The sequence below is a fragment of the Dermochelys coriacea genome, chromosome 9, assembly GCF_009764565.3.
Source record: "Dermochelys coriacea isolate rDerCor1 chromosome 9, rDerCor1.pri.v4, whole genome shotgun sequence".
In the NCBI taxonomy this organism is placed as follows: Eukaryota; Metazoa; Chordata; order Testudines; family Dermochelyidae; genus Dermochelys; species Dermochelys coriacea.
Genome location: NC_050076.1, coordinates 31,277,174 through 31,300,414, shown reverse-complemented (window position 1 = coordinate 31,300,414; position 23,241 = coordinate 31,277,174). Strand labels below are relative to the sequence as shown.

General features: G+C 40.2%; 1 long non-coding RNA gene across 1 annotated transcript in view; it reads left to right on the top strand.

Moving 5' to 3' along the window:
* Positions 1-23,241, top strand: part of LOC122455871 — a 59,083-nt gene that overhangs the window by 4,279 nt on the left and 31,563 nt on the right. The window contains exon 2 of the long non-coding RNA XR_006274374.1: positions 12,416-12,467. This is a non-coding gene — a long non-coding RNA (uncharacterized LOC122455871). The remainder of the gene's footprint in view (positions 1-12,415; positions 12,468-23,241) is intronic.

The following is a 23,241-nucleotide window of genomic DNA, read 5'->3' as shown; positions in this document are numbered from 1 at the left end:
TGACATGAACTGAATGATTTTTTTTTTTGTTCATTTATGAGACTGGTCAGTTACTTTGTTACAAAATTTCTCCATTGAATGATATAGTAGAGGTATGACAAGGCCCTGACACCATATATATCATAGAATGGAGAGTCAAACTGTCAGGGGTCTCTTACTGGCTCTGTCCCAGGCTGGCTGTGTTTTGTTGTTGAAATCACTAAGGACAGATTGTGATGTCCCAACATGTTGGACTTGGAGTTACCTGCCTCAGCTCGCCTTATGCCTCTGCATGGGGGCTCTCCAGAGCAGAATCTCTGTTCTCCCCTTGCATCCTCTAGAAGGTGAAGTAGGAAACAGGCCTTGGAGGGCCAGGCCATAGTTTTATTCCCCCCCAGTACCTGTACAACGGAACTGGATGGACACGGAAGGGGTGGAGTGAGATGATGTGTGAGCTGTTTGTTTAAAATAGTATCTGAGAGACAAGTAGAGAGTGGACTTTAATGATCCAAGTTTTACAGCAAACTGGTGAAGTAGGTAAGCATTGTTATCTCCACGAAACTGAGGCACAGTTTAAAGGCTGAGTTATAGTTTTGTAGCCTTATCCATACTTTAACTAATTGCCCACCACAAGTTGAACGTTTACACCTACTTTAATCAGAGTTCAGTCCCCAAGATCCACTACAATAGAGAGGTTACAAATAGAAGGGAGACCTCATAGTGTACCATAGACTACATTGTTCTCTTTCTCTAATAATTAGTCTTATTTGCCAACCGAACACACACTGCAGTCCGGTAAAGGAGAGCGAGACTAATACAGAATACATGCTATTTGCATTACTCACACTACGCCTTGTGCAATAACCTGAAGTTAATCCTCATCATCCACCACCACCACTTGTCATCCTGGTGTCTTCCCCCTCCCAAGGTATGCAGGCGGAGATATAGCTTTTATAATGTGTTCTACTGATGTCCACTGGAGTTCATTTCATGCCTTTTCTTTATTTGAACTTCCATACCCCACCACTTTAATGCCCCATTCTCCAGAGGCTAACCTGTTTAGTTCCCCTTATACTCATTCATATTTTTGTCACCTTATCACCATAGTTACAAGTGGCTACTTTAAAGAAGCCTCTAACATTTCACCCCACCTATTGCTGGTCGTCATGGATAATAGTGCCTACTGATCTCCTGTAGGCACCGTTATCTAAACTCGGCAGTTATTTTCAAAACATCAGCATATCACAAACATGCATACAAACTCAGCAAGCTTGTGATCAATGTAACTTACCTGTATAATATAGCTCACATTCCTAAGCCCTAATTTGGCTAAGATAAATATTTTACAGGCCTGAGGCCCGTAGGCCTGGGTTACAACATTAATTAATGGTAAATTTCATATCTATATCCAAAATATATCTGATACCTTTTATCTTTGGCTACAGCTCAAATGTTACCCTAGGCAACATCAAGTGCACTGATTCCCTCTGCTCCTGTCCTACCTCCAATCTCATAAACTGTCTCCCTGAAGAATTTCTGCTTAAACTTCCCCAGTGTGGTGGTGAGAGACAGATCATCTGTTGCTTCTTCTGTGGTAGAAGAAGGTGGGTTTTTCTATGACTCTACGATTGTAATGTGACAGAGGGAATGCCCTGCATCCTCTTCAATGGTGGCACAGCAAGTATGGCAGTATGTGTTGCCCACAGGTCCTGCAAGGTTTTCTGAGTCAGGAGAATGCACATCTACAGCTGCTTCAAGGAAAAACTACTGCATCTTGATGATGGGCAAAGGTGTGCATTATTTTTCTTCTACAAGGATGATGGCTGGGATGCTGCTGTTGGTGGCAGGGGTGATGGGACAGACTAGGGTTTTTTTTCCCTATAAATATGCCTAACAAGAATACTTTGAGTTTCATGAAAAATTGTGCAAAAACAAAATTATAGTTTGATATATTGTTCTTTGTAACAGGTTTTTAATACAAATTCTAGGTATTTACATATAAACAAAAGGCAATAGCTGTTAATATCCAAGCAGCCAAATGGTGAAGTATTTAGTTCCTTGCAGGAGTCTAAATGGCTAATGAATGATCAGGCTTCTCTAACAAGCAGCCTAATTTGACTCTCAATGATTTAACAAAAGTGTTTTTGGTCCAGGAGAGAGCGGGACTAAAATCTTAATTTCTGTGATGAGAAGACCACCTCATGAGCCCAACACTGTGGCATTTAATCTCAGAAAGGGGAATTATGCAAAATGAGGAAGTCAGTTAAACAAATTAAAAGGTACAGTGACTAGAGTGAAATCCCTGCAAGATGCATGACACTTTTCAAAGACACCATAATAGAGGCTCAACTTAAATATATACCCCCAAATTAAAAAACACAGTAAAAGAACTAAAAAAGAGCTACTGTGGCTTAACAACCAGGTAAAAGAAGCAGTGTGAGATAAAAAGACATCTTTTAAAAAGAGGAAGTCAAATCCTAGTGAGGTAAATAGAAAGGAGCATAAACACTGCCAAACTAAATGTAAAAATGTAATAAGAAAAGCCCAAACAGAGTTTGAAGAACAGCTAGCCAAAAACTCAAAAGGTAATAACAAAATGTTTAAGTACATCAGAAGCAGGAAGCCTGCTAAACAAACAGTTGGGCCCCGGGCGATCAAGATAGAAAAGGAGCATTTAAAGACGATAAAGTCATCGCAGAGAAACTAAATGAATTCTTTGCTTCAATCTTCATGGCTGAGGATGTTAGGGAGATTCCCAAACCTGAGCTGTCTTTTGTAGGTGACAAATCTAAGGGATTGTCACAAATTGAAGTGTCACTAGAGGAGGTTTTGGAATTAATTGAGAAAGTTAACAGTAACAAGTCACCAGGACCAGATGCCATTCACCCAAGAGTTCTGAAAGAACTCAAATGTGAAATTGCAGAACTATTAACTTTGGTTTGTAATCTGTCCTTTAAATCAGCTACTGTACCCAATAACTGGAAGATAGCTAATGTAAAACCAATATTTAAGAAGAGCTCTAGAGATGATCCTGGCAATTACAGACTGGTAAGTCTAACGTCAGTACTGGGCAAATTAGTTGAAACAATAGTAAAGAATAAAATTGTCAGACACATAGAAGAACATAAATTGTTGCGCAAAAGTCAACATGGTTTCTGGAAAGGGAGATCATGTCTTACTAATCTACTAGAGTTCTCTGAGGGGTTCAACAAACATGTGGACAAGGGAGATCCAGTGGTTATAGTGTACTTAGATTTCCAGAAAGCCTTTGACGAGGTCCCTCACCAAAGGCTCTTACGTAAATTAAGTTGTCATGGGATAAGAGGGAAGATCCTTTCATGGATTGAGAACTGGTTAAAAGACAGGGAACAAAGGGTAGGAATAAATGGTCAATTTTCAGAATGGAGAGGGGTAACTAGTGATGTTCCCCAAGGGTCAGTCCTAGGACCAATCCTATTCAACTTATTCATAATTGATGTGGAGAAAGGGGTAAACAGTGAGGTGACAAAGTTTGCAGATGATACTAAACTGCTCAAGATACTTAAGTCCAAAGCAGACGATGAAGAACTTCAAAAAGATCTCACAAAACTAAGTGATTGGGCAACAAAATGGCAAATGAAATGTAATGCAGATAAATGTAAAATAATGCACATTGGGGAAAAAATAACCCCAATTATACATACAATATGATGAGGGCTAATTTAGCTACAACTAATGAGGAAAAAGATATTGGCGTCATCGTGAATAGTTCTCTGAAAACATCCACGCAGTGTGCAGCAGCAGTCAAAAAAGCAAATGGGATGTTAGGAATCATTTAAAAAAGGATAGAGAATCAGACTGAGAATCTTATTGCCCTTGTATAAATCCATGGTACATCCACATCTTGAATACTGCGTACAGATGTGGTCCCCTCATCTCAAAAAAGATATACTGGCATTAGAAAAGGTTCAGAAAAGGGGCAACTAAAATGATTAGGGGTTTAGAATGGGTCCCATATGAAGAGAGATTAAAGAGGCTAGGACTTTTCAGCTTGGAAAAGAGGAGACTAAGGGGGGATATGATAGAGGTATATAAAATCATGAGTGGTGTGGAGAAAGTGAATAAGGAAAAGTTATTTACTTGTTCCCATAATATAAGAACTAGGGGACACCAAATGAAATTAATGGGCAGCAGGTTTAAAACAAATAAAAGGAAGTTCTTCACTCAGCGCACAGTCAACCTGTGGAACTCCTTACCTGAGGAAGTTGTGAAGGCTAGGACTATAACAGAGTTTAAAAGAGAACTGGATAAATTCATGGAGGTTAAGTCCATTAATGGCTATTCGCCAGGATGGGTAAGGAATGGTGTCCCTAGCCTCTGTTTGTCAGAGGGTGGAGATGGATGGCAGGAGAGAGATCACTTGATCATTACCTGTTAGGTTCACTCCCACTGGGGCACCTGGTATTGGTCACTGTTGGCAGACAGGATTCTGGGCTGGACAGACCTTTGGTCTGACCCAGTATGGCCATTCTTATGTTCTGTCAGGAAACTATTTAGTTGTTCTCTGGTATATGTGATATAATGGAAATCTGCCTGGGGGGTGAAGAGAGAGAGAGAGAGAGGGTCATTCGCAGTTTTCTGAAAATACTAGCATTCCATCAACTGATTCAGTCACAAAAATGTGCATAAATTACAAGTGACAAAAGGTGCAAAAATTATTTGTACTTAGGCAAGTGTAACATTCATACAGGCTGCCAGATGTGGCCTACAAGTGTGCCTATGGGGTAACTCTGCATAAGTGGGGCCTTCTGGATGTCTACTGGAGTGGGGCAGCTTTGAAATAAAATTTGTCCTTGAGAGAAGTCCTGCCTGTGGAAAATGAGTGGGAGAAGCACTGAGACAGTGGATCTTCAGGCCTGCTTGGTTCCATATAGAGTTGGGCAAGAAAGGGGTTTGCCAACTTGTGAATTTTTATTAGATTTCACCATTTTCTTGTTCTGCATCTGGACACAACTAAGACCCTTCAAAGTTTTGATTTTGGCCAAAAAAAGATAACCACCTTGAGAATAGCTAGGTGGGTAGGTCACACACATAAGAGATGGGAGAATTTCAGCTCCTTGCTCTTCCTGATTTGAAGCAATCTTCCTGACTTGAACCCAGATCTGCCTATCCTAGATGACTCCTTTAACCACCAGGCTATTGTGAGCTGGGGCTCTCTCAGCCTCTACTTTGCATTAGTAATTATTAATTGGAGTAAAGACTGGAACTTAAGTCTCCCATATCCTAGGTGAATCCCAGAACCACAGGGCTATTGAGTCAGTCTCTACCTGCCCTAATGAATACTTAATTACTTATGCAAAGCAGAACCATTCCAGCTGGAGAGCTAGAGAAAGAGAGTGAGAGACTGACTCTGACATTCCAGATGAATGCCCTAAACACTAGATTGCCTGTCCATCTTTCTGATTTGGACCAGAAATTCCATCATGGATCTGAGATATATTCCCAATGACTTCAATAAAAGTTGACCTGTTCCCCCAAAAAGTTTGTTTCAGCAAATTGGCATATTACAATGAAAAAACATTTGTCAGATAATTACAAATGTCCAGTTCTGTCCTGTCTTGGATTGTACCTGCCTACCTTTTGGGTGCATAGGTTGCCTTCGGGCCCCTGGTAGAGGAGAGATTGCTTATCTCATTTCATTGAGCTTCTGTTCCAGAAGGATAGTCTGCTGATGTACCAGTGGAGTGAATCTGTCTCAGATATTTCAGTTACTACCTAAGAGGCGGTTACTGAATCTCAGTTGCTTGCTTTTTACAACACCACTCAGCCATCTAATAAATTTCTTATCTTATTTTACAGCCAGAATAAAGGTTGTGTTGTCCAAAATATCATCATCTATTGTCTTCAACTGATTGTGGAGTGGACTGTTCGACTATATAATATATTCTTCATGTCCCAGATTCACAATATAAAAATTTAAAAAAGGCTGCTGTTGCAAGCTATAAATAGCATGCTATGAGCTAAAAATAGAGCTGAGGTGAAAGGCTTGCCTGCAGGTGCAGCTAATAGCTGAATTACTCAAGAGCAGCCTGAATACAAGAGGGATGGAGTCCCAAAGTCTGAGCATTGCTGGAAGTACAGTTTCAGGGATCTGTGTTTTGTAAATCATCATGTGCATTTTGTGACTGCACCATGAAATTGACATCTTTCTCACCAAATGTTCTCAGAATGCCAAGTTAGTGGTACGTAAATTAAATTGGTAAAAGCAGTTGACGGGGCTTGATCTTTATTGGGTTTGAACCTTCAAAACCGCACAGAAAAACATAGATCCAGATCACAGATGGGCCATCTTCGTATTACAATGAAGCAAATCCCTGTGACTCATTACCTCTGGGTTTTTGGGAAATAAAAGTGTCTAAATCCTTTGAAGTCAGTGCTGTTACACCATGGATTTATATTGTCCTTTTATTATTTAGTGAGAGACTGTTGGAACAGACTTCAGTGGGATTACACACACATAACTGAGAGAAGAATCTTGCCAACAGTAGTTCTGAACATCTTTCCTTGAACTTTATCTTGTGCTTGTTGTGATTGATTAAAAATAACTATGCAGTAAGAGAGAGAGAAGAGAAACAAATGATTGAAGAAAGCCATTAGCAGTTTCTTTCTCTGATATGTTTATCTGGGAATATTCAAATGACCAAGTATATAATTCAACTCTGCATTGATTAGTGTTAGGACTTGTTCATTACTGGCTTTCTTCACAGTATTCAGAAAAAAGTAAATCAAATCTTCTGTGCTTTAGTTACTCTGTTAAGGTTCAGGAAAGTCTCAAATGAGGAGTTGTAGCAGGAAAGCCATTTACTGAAACATCCGCTGCAGAAGGAAGCTGCTATCTTCATTGCCTCTCTCCTTACAAGATGAAGTGATGTATGTAACGAGATGACTGTCAATATGGGACAAGTATGTTGTAGAGTGAGAGAAATGTGTATCTCATTTGGAAATAAGGAAAGGAGAGTAAAGTACTGTAAAAACTTATTGGCAAAGGCACTGACCCCTGAGTTTTCTAAATGGGTTCGAGAACTAATGAAATATTGGAAAGGAGGGAATATATAGTGAGCAATAGTGCTAATCTACATTTCTGGAGTGGAGATCAGGACACTAATGCTGGTGATTAGTGCTAGTCTTTAATTTGCAGACTTTTGGGATCGGACTGGAATCTGAGCTGTGGGACACTCCCTCCTTGCAGAGCTGCGACCGCAAGACTGCACAGCAATGAAACAGCCCCTCAGTCTGAGCCCTGTGAACCTGAATCAGCTGGCCCTGGCCAGCTGTGGGTTTGTCTTTGCTGTGTAGACATACCCTAAGAGTCTGCATATAACCTTAGCAGGCTTCACACTTTGTCTAAAGCAGTTTTCTGACTTAGTTTTCTGCATCACCAACCCACATGGTTGAGGATCCACCTAGATGCAAAGAGCACTGGTCTTTGTTTCCTCAGTGACAGATAACTTCATGGTTCTCTCCCTTTCTTATAAGCCAATAAATCTTTCCCATGTATTCTTTTGAAGTGTATCTCCAGAAGTTCACTTCCCCTGCCTGTGTCCCAGCATGCGGATGCCATGCTGTCATCTTCATCCTTCTCCCAGTTTGCTTTTCCTGTTGACTCGGATGCAAATGTAATTTTTAGTGTCTCTGGCTTTGGACAGATAGGTAAATGAACATGGTTTGTGTAGGACAAACGAGATGATTAACCTAAAACATATTTTAGGAATATAGTTCTGGCACACACGTCACTCTTTGCACACCATCCCTATGTATACCACAATGATACTACTGACTGGTGTCTCACCAGCTTTCCTTTGATACTTCACATGACACTCTTTACAGATAAATACAATGTCGGTAATGTATTTGTTGTAGTAAGCATGTCATACTTGATCGGAGTCTATAGAACTGTAGGTCCTTTGGCACTGAAGGGCACTTACGGTCAGTCACATATGACCTAAAGAGAAATTCTCATGGTTCTTGTAGCAACAGCCACTGGAATCAGTTGATACTGACTCATGGCATGTGGCAGGAGTATGGAGAACTGGTTTAAACAAAATGGAACACAATAAAAGAGAACCAAAAAACCCTGGAATTTTCAAAAACGTTACCTGTCTTCAAAATGCCATCAATCATTGGCTGAAAATTTGACCATCTTTATAGTTGGTTGAAAAACCTAAAATTGTTGGGTTTTTTGTTTTTTAATCAGATTTATTTTTTGGCAGTTTTTGTCCAAGATCATAATATGGAAAACTTTGACCAGGTCTGATATTGAGCTTTTTATAAACCTGACCCATAACTTTGTGACTGGGACCAATAATTAAACCGCAGTCTCATATCCTGTGAGTCGCACCTTTATCACACTGTGTAGCACACAACTTAATAATTGGCAAAAACAAATCAAATGAATCCCCCTAAATCCCTCAATCTAAGAGGGGAGCTGACAGAAAAGTGGAGGAGCTGATTGCAATGCTTCCAGATTTTCCTGCAAGCCAGGGGTATTGAAGAGAAAGCTGAAAGGTGAAGTGCTCTACAAGGCTACTTATGTTAGGTGCAGAGGCAGTGCAGACCTACAGCACATTCTAATGGGAACACCACAGGGATTCCAGAATGCTAGACAAGGTAATTTAACAATTACTTGATGTATGCCACTTGGGTACTTTGCAAGAAATCTGATGCCATGAATACCCTAAGGGTGAGTGAATGATCAGTGTTAAAGGAAATAAAGGTTTCAGAGTAGTGGCCATGTTTAGTCTGTATCCACAAAAAGAAAAGGAGGACTTGTGGCACCTTAGAGACTAACAGACAGCCCCCCAACCTGAAGCAAATACTCACCAGCAACCACACAACAGAACCACTAACCCAGGAACCTATCCTTGCAACAAAGCCCGTTGCCAACTGTGCCCACATGTCTATTCAGGGGACACCATCATAGGGCCTAATCACATCAGCCACACTATCAGAGGCTCATTCACTTGCACATCTACCAATGTGATATATGCCATCATGTGCTAGCAATGCCCCTCTGCCATGTACATTGGTCAAACTGGACAGTCTCTACGTAAAAATAAATGGACACAAATCAGACGTCAAGAATTATAACATTCAAAAACCAGTTGGAGAATACTTCAATCTCTGCGGTCACTTGATTACAGACCTAAAAGTGGCTATTCTTCAACAAAAAACCTTCAAAAACAGACTCCAAGGAGAGAGTGCTGAATTGGAATTAATTTGCAAACTGGAAACAATTAACTCAGGCTTGAATAAAGACTGGCAGTGGATAGGCCATTACACAAAGTAAAATTATTTCCCCCCTCCCCCCCCACTGTTCCTCAGACATTCTTCTCAACTGCTGGAAACGGCCCACCTTGATTATCACTACAAAAGGTTCCCACCCCCCTCTCCTGCTGGTAATAGCTCACCTTAAGTGGTCGCTCTCGTTACAGTGTGTATGGTAACACGCATTGTTTCATGTTCTCCATGCATAAAATCTCCCCACTGTATTTTCCACTGAATGCATCCGATGAAGTGAGCTGTAGCTCCCGAAAGCTTATGTTCAAATAAATTTCTTGGTCTCTAAGGTGCCACAAGTCCTCATTTTTCTTTTTAAAGGAAATAGAGGATGATTGATGGAACTCGGAATTGCCATCCCCAAGCTTTCAATGCACTCTGCACCAAGCAATCACTAATCAGAGCCTCTAAAAGCATGAAGTTTTAAAAATCAGTGTTGGGTTCTGCTTATTTGCCTTAGCCTTTAGTAGTCACATTTTTAAGCTTGCTTCCACAAATTAGGAGGGCTAGAAACCTCCCTTTATTTTTCCCGGAATGAAAGCTTATATTCTCACAGAATCATCTGACTCCAGGAGCTGGAGCTTTAAGAGTTTACTGGGGAATAAGGAAGATATTGGAAATGACAAGAGGAAAAGAAGTAGTCCAGTATCAGCAATGTGGCTTTCTGGGCAAGGGTTATGACAGAGGATGGGGACAGCCAGAGAGGCTGAGTCAGCAGGGGAAAGCTGGGCCTCGGATACTGAGGAAGCGTAGTGAGTGGGAGACAGAAGTTGTGAACTGCAGTGAGGAGGGAAGGGACAAGGCAAATAATGAGGCTATGCTATGAGGCAGAGGAAGACAGAACATAGAGGTAGGTGGGAAGTGCCTGTGTTTGTAGATGTGGGTTAATCTGGGGCATATGTTGCCAGATGTGAGGAAGAAGAAAGGGATGGAGGTGAAATGGGAAATAGATTCAGGAAAGGAGCTGCTGTTAAGCTGGTTGAGAGAGCAGAAGGGAGCGTTCCTAGGTGAAACATACCTGCAAAACATTAGTCAAATATGATGCATTTTAAAACAGGAACTTGAAAGCTAGTTCTGGGAACATATTTCAAAACTCCCATAAATACATCACAATGATATACAGAGACATATAAAAGGAAATATATTATTGGACATTGCTTTGAAAATATATCGTAAATATGCTTTTAGTTAGAATATATTTCCTTAGTTTCTTAGTGCACATAATTCTCTCACTGCAGTAGAATAAAACTTTTGTTTTACAGCATGTCAGGCACTAGATGGAAGGTAGGTACTTCTTTTTGCATTCAGTCTGGCCTTGAAATAGAGAGGGTCATTTAATATTGGCTTACATTTTCAAACTGTCTTTAAAAATTATGGTCCCTCTTCCTCTTCTACACATACACTATTTTCACTTAACTTTCATTCCATTCAAGACCTCCTCTCCCCCCAGATAAACACACTGCTCCTCAGGGCATGCATTTAGCTATTTGGTCTTCTGGAAGATTGCCTAGTTCCTTATTTCTTTGGAACAAATATGTTGCAAGGAAATAGAATGGAAGTGAATACATGGTTTTTATTTTTTGTTGGTTTTTTTTTAGAAAATAATGCATATCCAAGTGAAACACATTGGAAGATTAATCATTTGTGTCTGCCAATGTCTCAGTTCACTGTACATGAAGAGAAGATACATAATATGAAATAAACCTCTCTGTACAAAAAAATATTTTATTCTTTGAGTTAGATCTTGCGAAGTGTTGAGCACTCTCACCTCCCCAGCAAGATACTTAAGCACAGGCTTAACTATAAGCACAATTCATTCTATTGACTGGAATGCAGCTGTGCAGGTGTTTAAAGTTAAGTTTTGCTGGATAGGAACCAGATTGCTCAGCACCTTGCAGGATCAACCCCTAAATGCATAAATGTGTGGCATTGTTAAGCCAGGATAGTTCTGGTATGTGCCTGGGCTGTCTTAAACGTAAGTCAGACTCGCTACTATGCTGTGTGTGTGCGTGCGTGCGCCTGCCTGCCTGCCTGCCTGCATATGTTCAGTCTGGCTGACTACTGAGTTTGGGCTGGCAAGCTGTTTCCTAATAATTCCACAGGATGGTAGCGAACGATATTGGGTCAGAGTGGCTCACCGAGAGGCAGATTCAGATTATTTATTACAGTTGCAGATAAGTCTTTTCTGTCTAGGTTTACTACTTTTTTCTAATGTAGCATCAGATATGTTAGAAACTGCAGAATGCTATTGGAAATAGGTTTCAGAGTAGCAGCCGTGTTAGTCTGTATTCGCAAAAAGAAAAGGAGTACTTGTGGCACCTTAGAGACTAACAAATTTATTAGAGCATTTATTAGAACACTTCAATCTCTCTGGTCACTCGATTACAGACCTAAGAGTAGCTATCCTTCAACAAAAAAGCTTCAAAAACAGACTCCAACGAGAGACTGCTGAATTGGAATTAATTTGCAAACTGGATACAATTAACTTAGGCTTGAATAGAGACTGGGAATGGATGAGTCATTACACAAAGTAAAACTACTTCCCCATGTTATTTCTCCCCCCACCCCACCCCCCACTGTTCCTCAGATATTCTTGTTAACTGCTGGAATTAGCCTACCTTGCTTGTCACCATGAAAGGTTTTCCTCCTTCCCCTACCCCTCTCCCCCTCCCCGCCCCGCTGCTGGTGATGGCTTATTTTAAGTGATCACTCTCCTTACAGTGTGTATGATAAACCCATGGTTTCATGTTCTCTGTGTGTGTGTATATAAATCTCCCCTCTATTTTTTCCACCAAATGCATCCGATGAAGTGAGCTGTAGCTCACGAAATCTTATGCTCTAATAAATTTGTTAGTCTCTAAAGTGCCACAAGTACTCCTTTTCTTTTTATGGATACAGACTAACACGGCTGCTACTCTGTAACCTACTTATGTATTGTAAGTGATGTTTTAATGCCAAGATACCATTCTGTGTATGTAGATATAATATATATTATACATTTTAATACAGGTATGATTTTTTTTTTATTTTCCTACAGTGCATATTGTAAACATGTACTTTTGATATACCTTAAAACACATCCAGTAAAAATGAGATTTTTTCCATGCTTTGTTTCTTTGAGGTTGGTTATCCTCTGCCTGTCATTGGGCTGACGTCATAAACAGAAAACCAAGGTAAGCCAAAGAATCACTGCCAAGTGTAAATTCTCCCGATAAAGTTAGCAAGCTTCAAATTATGAAACAATTAGTGAGTGATAGTCACTGGGGAATTGGAGAGCTGTAAAGAGAAAATGTTTATAATTAATACATTTGTATTGACCTTAGCGAGCTTTGGATCAAGCCCCAAACAGCTTCCTCTTTGCTTTTTTAATCTTTTGTAAACTGAATTATCACTGCTTTATTGTTCTTCTTTGAACTTCAGCACAAGTTTCTCCATAACATCTGAGCTGCAATAACTTTAGTGTCAAGCAATGTTATCCTCAAATTCTTCTAAATATTAACACAAGTGACAGTTATTTTAATAATCTTGTACCAGGTTTAAAGGCTAATTATTTGCACATTAGACACACAAACACTTGCATGCTTATGTTTAACAGATATTGTAAGTTCTTTGTGAAAAACCTAATTACAGTCTAATAAATTAGTGGAATACATATGAACATCCATATCAGATTCTTTTGATGAAATACTTTTAGATACTTTTATGATTTTTCCATATGACTTAAAGCATGGTTTATTTCTAGAGTTTGTAACTTAACAATTTGACTTTAGTTAGTCTGTCACATAGAAGTAGACAAACATTTTATTATGATGCATATAAATGTAAATCTTCTGTCCTGAATACTAGTAAAAGGTGTTTTCATAAAACCAGTTTTCACTGTACCTCATCGGATTTAATGTGCCAAGGACGATGTATTATTAACATGCTGTGTCCTTGGCCTGCAATTTCCTCTTCCTACCAGTCCTGCTTAGTGAATTGTGGACTCTGTGCTTTAAAGAATCCATTTGGCTTGGTGTAAGATCTGAAAATGTTCAGGCCATAGAGTTGTTGTTTTATCTGAAAACTAAGGTTTTCAACTGGACATCATATTTCTGTCATTTGGATCAGGACCAGCTCTAGGCACCAGCAAAGCAGGCACATGGGGCGGCACAAGTTGGCTACTTTTTTTTTTTTTTTATTTTATTTATTTGCTTGGGCAGTTGCGCTGTCGGAGCTTTGGGGTGGCAAAAAACCAAGAGCCGGTCCGAATTGGAAAGTGGGCCAATGCCGTTTTCTGTATCCAAATGTTAGAGAATGTAAACTGCTATACATTTTGCCTTGATATTTAATACCATTTGAACAGTCAAAAAATATTATTATTTCATCAGCTACATGCAAAATCAGTGAGTCTGATTTACATCTTTGGCTTACTAGATCATTTAGACTTACACAAATGCTAAATATGAATCCCCATCCATATACTCTTGGTGGCCTTGTCATAACTCAAAAATACAATACAAGAATATCTTCAGCATGTAGCAGTACAAATCATATAACCAGCAAGTCAAGCGACTTGAAAAGCTAATATCCCTGGGCAACATGATGGGTGCAGAGCAGAAATATCTGAACTTCCCCAATGCAGGGTTGATGAAAGGACCTGGATTCTATGAGGCAGAGGACTAGGCAGAATGATCATGCTAGGACACCAGGATCCATTGTTAGCCTATCCCAGCCCTATTGGCCACTTTCATTCTGACTCCTCTCATGACTGACCTCTACGCTGGCTGGCCCAAGATGAGCATCCTGCTGTATGCTCCCTTAATTCCAGCTGCAATTTTTGGAAAATATTTCTCTAAACTAGACTCTTCTGAATGACAACTTTGGCCTGTAAAAGAGAAAAAAGAAGCAGAGTGAAATTTTATGACCTGAGGGTGGGGTTGCATGGAATCTCAATATGTGACAGAAGAAATAATACTGGCATGCTCCCTCTCCCACCTACTTGTTTTCAAGATTTTCCTCCTTTTCAAGACAAGTGGGTGGGGAAATATTCAGATATGGTATGATGCTTCCTTGCCTACATCTTCAGTGCACATAATATATTCCAGTATCAAGAGATGTCAGATATGGTAGGGTTTAATTCCTGGGTTTTTTAAATTTGTACTTTTTAAAATGTTGACCATCAAAATACTTCAACTGAAAAATGCAAAGAACCTGAAAAATCACAATTTTAACTAAAAATTTTATCAAACTCAAAATTCAGGAAATTTTTTGACCAATTCTACATGAGTCTCCAACTACTGTTTGTGGACACTAAAGATATCAAGGCATGTTCCAGTATCAATGATCTACCAATGCTGCTTGTGGTGTATCATATCAATTTTGTTCTGTTCTCCACCCAAGAAATGATGACATTTCACTGTGGTTGTGTGTGTGTGTGTGTGTGTGTGTGTGTATATAGTGTAGTTAAGTGTTTTGATGCTATTGTATAATCCCAAGCATGTCTCATGTGGATGTTGTAAACTGGATTGTAATTGGCAATTGAGAGTTCTCTTCGTAAGATAAATGATGACATAGCACTAAATTATGTCTTAGTCATTATTACATAATACTGTAGTATACAGTAGTATACTAATGCTAATACAGTATAGAGACCAAGGAATAGCCTTTGAACACATATGAAATGTGACATTCAATGTCTTCTGTTAGAGAGATGAGAGAATAAACAAAAAAAAGGAAGAAGACATCTAACAGCCTTATTGTACCACCTGTGGTCACTCCGACTACTTAGTCTGGAAGAAGTCTTGTCTTTTGAGTTTAATGGGACTACTTATGTGAGCATATGCCACCTAGCATAGGTAGACTCTTTACAAGCAGGAAGAAGTGTCACTGAGAGTCATGGGATAACAATCCTGTGTCCATGAAAACACCCAGATGGTATGAGTGCCTTGGAAATGCAATACTTGATATATTTATATGTCCACTACAAATTCCAGTTCTACTTCCAGAGCAAATATCCCTTCAGTCTGTAGTTAATTTCTCTCATACATGTTCTAATGCATGTGCATTCTACATTCAGAGCTCCAGCTGATGGTGTTGCAAGTTATGCATGGGGCATTAGGACACACTATGCAATGGATTTCAATATTACAGATTTGAATGAAAGGCTTTATCCTTTTCAAAGGCATTCTTCTACAAGTCACTTCTGAGATACTCAAAACCAGAAAAAGAAAAGGAGTACTTGTGTCACCTTAGAGACTAACAAATTTATTTGAGCATAAGCTTTTGTGAGCTACAACTCACTTCATCAGATGCTCAAATAAATTTGTTAGTCTCTAAGGTGCCACAAGTACTCCTTTTTTTTTTCTTTTTTTCCAGATACAGACTAACCCAGCTGCTACTCTGAAATCAGAACCATAAAGAGGATGAAAGTTAATGAGGGTAGTGAAGTGGCATGACATGGGAGAAGACTGAGCATTTATCATTAGTAAAGGAAGTGAGCATTGCAGGGGGTATTTAAATGGACTCGAGTGCCCTTTGAGAGGCTAGTAAGTGTTTCTAACACTAGGCTGGCTGATTTAATCTCTTACCACCATGAACTCTTTTTATAAGTAGCTATCGGCAAAAGCCACATAGAAGGATTGCATAATGGATATTCTGATTCTTTCTGTCAAGAAACCCAATACATTTAATTAGCTTGTGTGGCTTTCATTAAAAGATCTAGTTCTTTGACATTTAATCAGGTGTAAAAGTTGTCATTTCTCAAGTGGGTCATTTGGGTTCTCTTTTTCTAAAAATGTGGTGCTTGGTTTAGCATTACAATCTTATGATAAAAATGAGCCGATAATATGAGTGGCATAATCCCAGAGCAAATGAATAAGTATTAATCATTTACCATAGCTCACATCTTTAGTCCTGTAATATTGCCTTCAGGGTTTCCCAGGTTAGTTTTTTTTCTATTGTACAATTAATCTTTTTCGTGGGGGGAAATGATATCTCTTGTTGAATTTTAGAGAAAAGGCACTGTGGGAGTGTACACATGCCACACCAGGAGACAAGAGCAGCAGCTGTGGGCTCAGGCAATCCTGCCTGCTGCACCTGCAGACCATGCCAATCTTGGAAGAGGAGCCTTTAAAAGGGAGAAGCTCAGTTTAAAAAGCCCCAGACAGGAGGTGGACAGACCTCTCTCCTTCTCAGCTCCTAGAGAGGAGTGTGGCAGAGAACCCATTACCTGGAGTTGCCCATGAATACAAAGGAATCAGATAGGCAGCTGGAGGATCTCTGTGTAGGACCAAGAAGCTGGAGCTTCTCTTTATTTCTGTTAAATTTAATTCATTGTCTTGTTACCTTGAAGACTGAGACTAGGGCTGGGCCTCAGGGAAGATTCCTGATGAGAATGAGCCCTGGGAGGAGAAGATGGATGCATTGTAGGAAGTAGCAGGTGATCTAATCAGTCAGACTTTGAGCACTTACCACCAGGGTCCCTGGGCTGGAATGCAGGGTAGAGGGAGCAGATGGGAGAAGCAGCCAGAAGACCCCAGACACAAAGCCAGAAGGACTATTGGGACTGGGACTATTAGGAGAAGCAGCGGTTGAGCGTCAACATTTAAAAACACTCCATTCGTCAGTTACCACAAATTACGTTTCTATTCGTAGCGTAAGAACACACAGCAGTATCTCATGCCCATGGTATGGTAGCTTTTGGTAAAAGTTGGTTGTTAATTATGTTTAATATATCGTATAGGCTTTCTGAGCTCCTGATTCAGTAAAGCATTGTTAGGCATGTGCTTAAATCGCACTGAATCCCATGGGTACTATGCACAGCCTTTGCTGAACCAAGGCCTGAGAGAGGGATGTAAATATTAAGAAATCCTCTTTTACTGATGTCAATGGGAGTTTTGCCATTGACTTCAATAGGACCAGGATTTCACCCCAGATTTCTCTGTTGTGCAAACCTAGCTTTCTGGCACAGCATATTTACCTACCAGGATAAATGAGTGCTTACTGCACTGATTGACAGAGAACAGGGCTGCAGAATGGAGGGGATGTTGACTATTATGGTTATTGCACTGGCCTACTTAAAAGCAGATTTATATCAAAATATCACTTAGATGAAACCACTGCTTGTTTTGCTCAGTTTAGCAATCTGAACTGAAGGCCCAAATCGGCAAGGTTTTGTGCATCTTCATCTCCAGTTCATTTCAGAGGACCTCACGGAATTGGACCCAAAATGTTCAAAGTGTAACTTACATTTCTTATCGTAAAAACCCTGGGAGGTGTAGTTTGAAATAAATTTTTAAACTGGTCTTAATTCTCTGCTAGTGGCAGCATATTGCTAAATTGTGACCTCATTAGTGACCATGTCTATGTGGAAGTTCACAGTAGACTAATTTTCAAAGTGCAATAATGCTGGTTTAACGACCAGAAAGAAAATGGTAATGGTGAATAATTAAATAGACTTTTTAATTATTCACCATTTAATTTATTTTGATTGCTAAGGTAGTTAAAAACAGGAAGCAGACTCTTTTCAGTCTCTGACACCAGTCGTCCATTATAGCCAGTGTCTCACATCACACTAAGCAAACTCACAGAAAAATACTTGTACTGTTTGTTTACATTTTTAATGAATTTGCCTCAGTGGAGTTTGCACCTTTAGTATTCTTTCTGTGACCCTTTGAGCAATTGAGCTCTACCAGTTAAGTGTTTGCATTGATTGAATTTTAGACTCATAAGTTCAAATACTCATGGGGGAAAAAAAAATAACATTAAGGCCCCATTCCTGCAAGCTAATCCATGTGGGTGAATTCTTAAGTCTAAGCAGAGGTCAGTAGGTACGTGTGGGCAGAGGAAGATCTTGTGTGAAGATCTGCTTTCAGAAACAAGACATTGATGTAGTTTCTGGAAGCATGTACAGAGAGGTGGATTACGGTTTTGTGGGACCTTGGGCCAGAGCAAGTGTGGGGAAGAGGGGGCCTCCCCAAGCCTTCCGCCTGCAGTCGCCCCACCGCCCGGCGCTCCTGCCAGGGAGTGGGGTTGGGCTACAGGGCGGCTTGCCCCACCTGTGGTCCCTGTGGCCCAGCATGTGCCCTGACCCTGCTGCCCAGCAGGGGCACCGGGGGATTGGGCCAGGTGGAGGCACAGGAGTGCCCATTTTGCTCGGGCCCCCCAATTGGCCAGGGCCCCTGGGGATGGGTCCCATTGGTCCAGTGTCTAATCCGCCACTGCATGTACACCAGAAACATCATAAGGTGTTTCAGTCAAGCAATAGGATCAACATAATGTAACTGAGAATTTAGAATCTACATTCCAGTCTTAAGTCCCTGAAAGTCTGGTGGATTTGCTAATCTGCAGAATCATAACATCCGAGGGAAATTGCATAGGTTGTCTCCTGCTAATTCCCTTTATATGGATTCTGTGGAAACCTGTTTTTCTGAACTTGGCTGTATGGTTTATGCAAAGTTCTTTTAATGCCACATCACTAACATTTTAAAGTTTTAAAATATAAATGCATTGTCATGGTGCTACTAGCTGCTTTTTGAATGGACTCATCATCAAGCATAAAAAACTTCCATAAATTTTTCAATAATTCTACATTGTAATTCCTGTACCCTTCTGCTTTGCACATTGTGTTCAACTTCTGACCTATAGCTCTGAATTGCAGTATGATAGGATTATGGGATGTTATAAAGATGGAAAAAATACAAGTAGCTATGAAGCCTTTTTGAGCTGTTTTAGAAATAGGCCAATTACTGTAAATATGGGATTAAAAGAACCCAATCAAGTGCAATGTCTTTCAGACATTTAAAACAATATATCTGAAAAAAGGCACTATGGAATTTTGTTGCAGTCAAATTTTGTTTCTCAAAGCTATAAAAACTCGTCTCGTTGTTGGTTCAACTAAAGGAGTATCACTAAAGAAGTCTGGTTTATATAAGTATGAAAACAGTCACCACAAGAAGCAGATGTTCTGAGAAACCTGAAGAAACTAAGAATAAGTTCTAATGAGCACTATTGCTGGTGTTGAAGAATACATACCTACAACTAGATACACTTTTACATGTAGAAATGCGACAAGTCTCTCATTCTACTATCGGTACTATTAAAAGGATCTTTTAGTATGAATGCTAGAAAAGTATCTTCCCTGAAGCAAGAAACTAAACTAGGCACTATTGTTCTTCAAGAGCTATATTTTGAAAGAGTAGGGTTTTTTTTAAAAAAAAAAAAAGTCCAACAACCTGAATTTGAGAAATACCAAAAGGTAGAAGGAGAGGATGGATATGCTCTGGTACAGCAGGAAAACACACAGATCTAAGCATTTCACAGTATCGCAAAATATATATGTTACATAGTTTGTATGTTAAAAGAACATTAAAGTTACAAAGTCAAGCATTCAAAGTTAGGAAAGCCTAGAATTAAAGTTGCCTGTGCAATCTTAATTCATCTCCTCACCCCTTCCATATGCATTATGATGCAGATTTTAATTACATGATCGCTTATTTTTTTAATTTTTTTCACAGTAACCCTGCTTCAGTCCATGCATAGGATGGATCTGCTCTGGGAATGAATCAGGGATGTGTAGTAAAAAAGACTATTGTCTGCAGGATGCTTGCTCCATTAGTTGCAGAAGTTGTGCACTGAATGAGGCAGCGGACTCCAGGAAGACAAAGAAGGGTCTCGCAGCTAAGGCAGTTGAATGTTGTCCTGGGGAATGTCTGCCGCAGCCACAAAGTTACTATGTGGTGCTAGTCAAGTTCCTTTAAATCCAGTTTTTCACAAGAGTCTCTAACCTCAGACTGTCAGTGAGATTATGGCTCCTGACTGATTAAATTGCTTTTGAAAATGAGATTTAGGTTCTTAAATCAGTTAGATGCAGCAATGCCTAAATACCTTTAAAAATCTGGGCCAGAGAGATTAAGATCAAACGTATCCATTAATTTTGAATGCCCAGTTTGAAAGGGCCAGGACCTGATTATTTTCAGAGTTTTTAGCATTATGTAGCACTTTTGGATCAAAACACAGCACCTGTTGACTTTGGTTGTAACTGTGAGTGATCAATATTCCAAAAATGTTCGGCTTAAGGCAGATACCTAGAATTTCAGCCCAACGGTTAAAATTCAGCAAAGTTATAATCAACTGAAAACAGCATCTTAGCATGGGAAGTCTTTCTTAACAGGCAGTGCTACCAGCCCTGCTTATAATACAGTCAAGCTAATGACTTATGTTTAATCAATTATCTCCTCACAGTGCTCTCTGATATGACTTGCATAAATATAAGCATTCAGGGCCGCCCAGAGGAGAGAGGGAAAAGGGGGCAGACTTTCCTTGGCCCCATGTATGTGAGGGTCCCCAAACAGAGTGTTGGTGTGATCGGCACACAAAGTTGCAGTGACACACAATTTTGGACTGGCTGCCCCTCCAAATGGCACTGTGACCCTATGTGCCAGGTGGCAATGCCACAAGCAGGTAGCCAGGCCCAGCCGTATGGATCAGGAGCTGCTGCTGTGGGTGAATGCAGGGCAGGCTTATCTATGAGCCTTTCTTCAGTGTTTTTGCACTTGTGGTGGGGTTCTGAATTTCAGATTTTGCCCCAGAGCCCCCAAAACTTTTGGCCTTACAAGGGACACTGCCTGAGTGTACCATGTTTGCTGTTGAATGGGATTTGTGGCTGGAGCTTGCTGCCAACTTGTAATTAGGTAAAAGGAAGTAAAACGCACCATTAAATATTATTTCAACATCCTTCTTTGAATGTAGGAGACGTGTCACTGCTCTCTTTCGTACCTTATTACCTATGTCTGTCTTTTGATCTTCATACCATATTCCTTTCAATCTTCTCCTAGATAAGGCTACGATTTAGTCAGATATTTTTTGTAAAAATCATGAACAGGTCACGGGTCATAAACAAAAATTCACAGCCTGTGGCTGTCCATGACTTGTACTATATACCCTGACTAAATCTTGGTTGGGGTTTTGGGTGGGGGCAGTGGCAATGTGAGGGAGGGGCTGGGGGGCCAGCAGCATCAACTGCGGGGGCCACAGAGCAGCAGCTGCTCCTGCCGCCCCGGGACTGCCGCTCAGACGGTCCCCGGTGCCAGCTGCACCGTGGTGCCTCAGGCAGGGTCTCCAGGCTTTCCCCCTGGGCCGCTCCAGCAGCACTGGTGTGGTTGGCTGTGCCTGAGGCCAGCAGCTTGGGTGACCCTGGGATCAGCCACACCGGCCACTGCAGAAGTCATGGAGGGCGTGGAAAGTCACAGAATCCGTGACTTCTGTGACAGACACGGAGCCCTAAACTCAATATCATTTCCCCCATTTCACAGATGGGGAAAGTGAAGTACAGATATACAGCAAACTAATGAAGAAAATACACTTTTATTTTCTGGTAAAGCAAAGCAATCTTCAGAGACAGCGTTAGTTTCTCTAGCATTTCACATATGTATTGTCATTAGTAATGAAAGTCCTAGGATCAACACCCTGAACTCTGAAAGAAGGAGGCAATAGGTAGACATAAACAAGGCTAGTGGCATATTCTTCTTTAGGTTTGCAAAATATTTTCACTTAATGCTCGTGAATTTTGATTTCTAACTGCCATGCATCATCCGTGGCAGCTGGGGCCCACTAATTTGCTTAGACCCTCTGAAAATCCCACCCTCCCTATATTTCTCATGATTTGGTTACTGAAAAAACTTTCTGTTCCCAATGTAGGTACCTATTTGGGGATAATTACAAAGGTTGATAGTCATTTAAGCTAATCAGATGACAGTTTGCATCCAAGGCATTTAATAAAGACTAATTAGAGGTTGTTCTAGGCCTAGAAGAGTAGGGGAAAATAACTTGAAGGCACCTGGGTCAAGAAATCCAGCAGTAATTTGTGGTCATGGAGTGATCTCAAGAGGGGCAGCCATCTGAGGGTAGGCAGCGGTTCAGGGTGTGGGAAATAGGATGCTGCAATTTCTGAGTTTTTTGGTGAAATAGGTGAAACCAAGGAGAAGCAAGGGCAGCTGAAAGGGTTTAAGGAGATGTGACCATGGCCTCAGGGCATACAGTCAAGATTGCTTCAGTCATATTAGTGACTGAGGTGGGATGTGACTGAGCAGGCAGATCCCCTGAACCAGCATGAAAGGACCCCTGTCTCCAGTGGAAAGCCCTTGAGTCCTTTGAAGACCCAGTCCCATGGAGGGCAGGGGGTTATTTAACAGCTATTGCATTAATTAACTTTGCATTAATTACCAGGTGGTTTTTTTCAGTACAGTAACCAAATAGAGCACATCACAATTTGCGCGTTGTGAATTATTTGTAGAACTCTATGCCTTGATCTTACTACTCTGATTTGCAATTACTATAGTGAAGATTGAGCCTTCAGTCTAACCTTTTGACTGTAAAGGTTACAGGTGCAGTGAGAGCTGAAGATCTGAGCTGCACCACAGTCCATAATTTGAGTACACTTCAAAAATGAAGGACCCACAATGTGAGAGATGAAGCTCATCCAAATTAAAATGAGAGAGGAAGAGATTTCTCAGTCTTCAGTACTTATGATAAAGCTTGGTAATGCAATTGCTTTGTCTGGTGGTAATGTTAAAGATATTTCAGTGTATGTTTTAAAACAGGGGCCAAAAATCCAAGAACTCTTTTCGCCTGCATAATTTTGTTTTCAATATAAACAAACATTTGCCTACCTAATTTTATTATTCATTTTTAACTATTATCTTAAAACAGTCCAAAAAATAACAAACCACATTCAAACTAAAATGAAAATCTCCACCTAAACCTTTACCTCCCCACTCCTTTTTTAGATGCTAGATATTTATTTATTTAGGAGAAGTTACTCCCTCACAAACAATGGAAAGTCCAAATAAAATCCTACAATAAGACAGGCTTAATCCAAACATGCCTAAGTACAAGTTGGTAATAAATTAGAAGCTTTTCAAAAGAGCAGCACCGGCTTTATACATAATGTCTCAATTTGGTCTATAATCT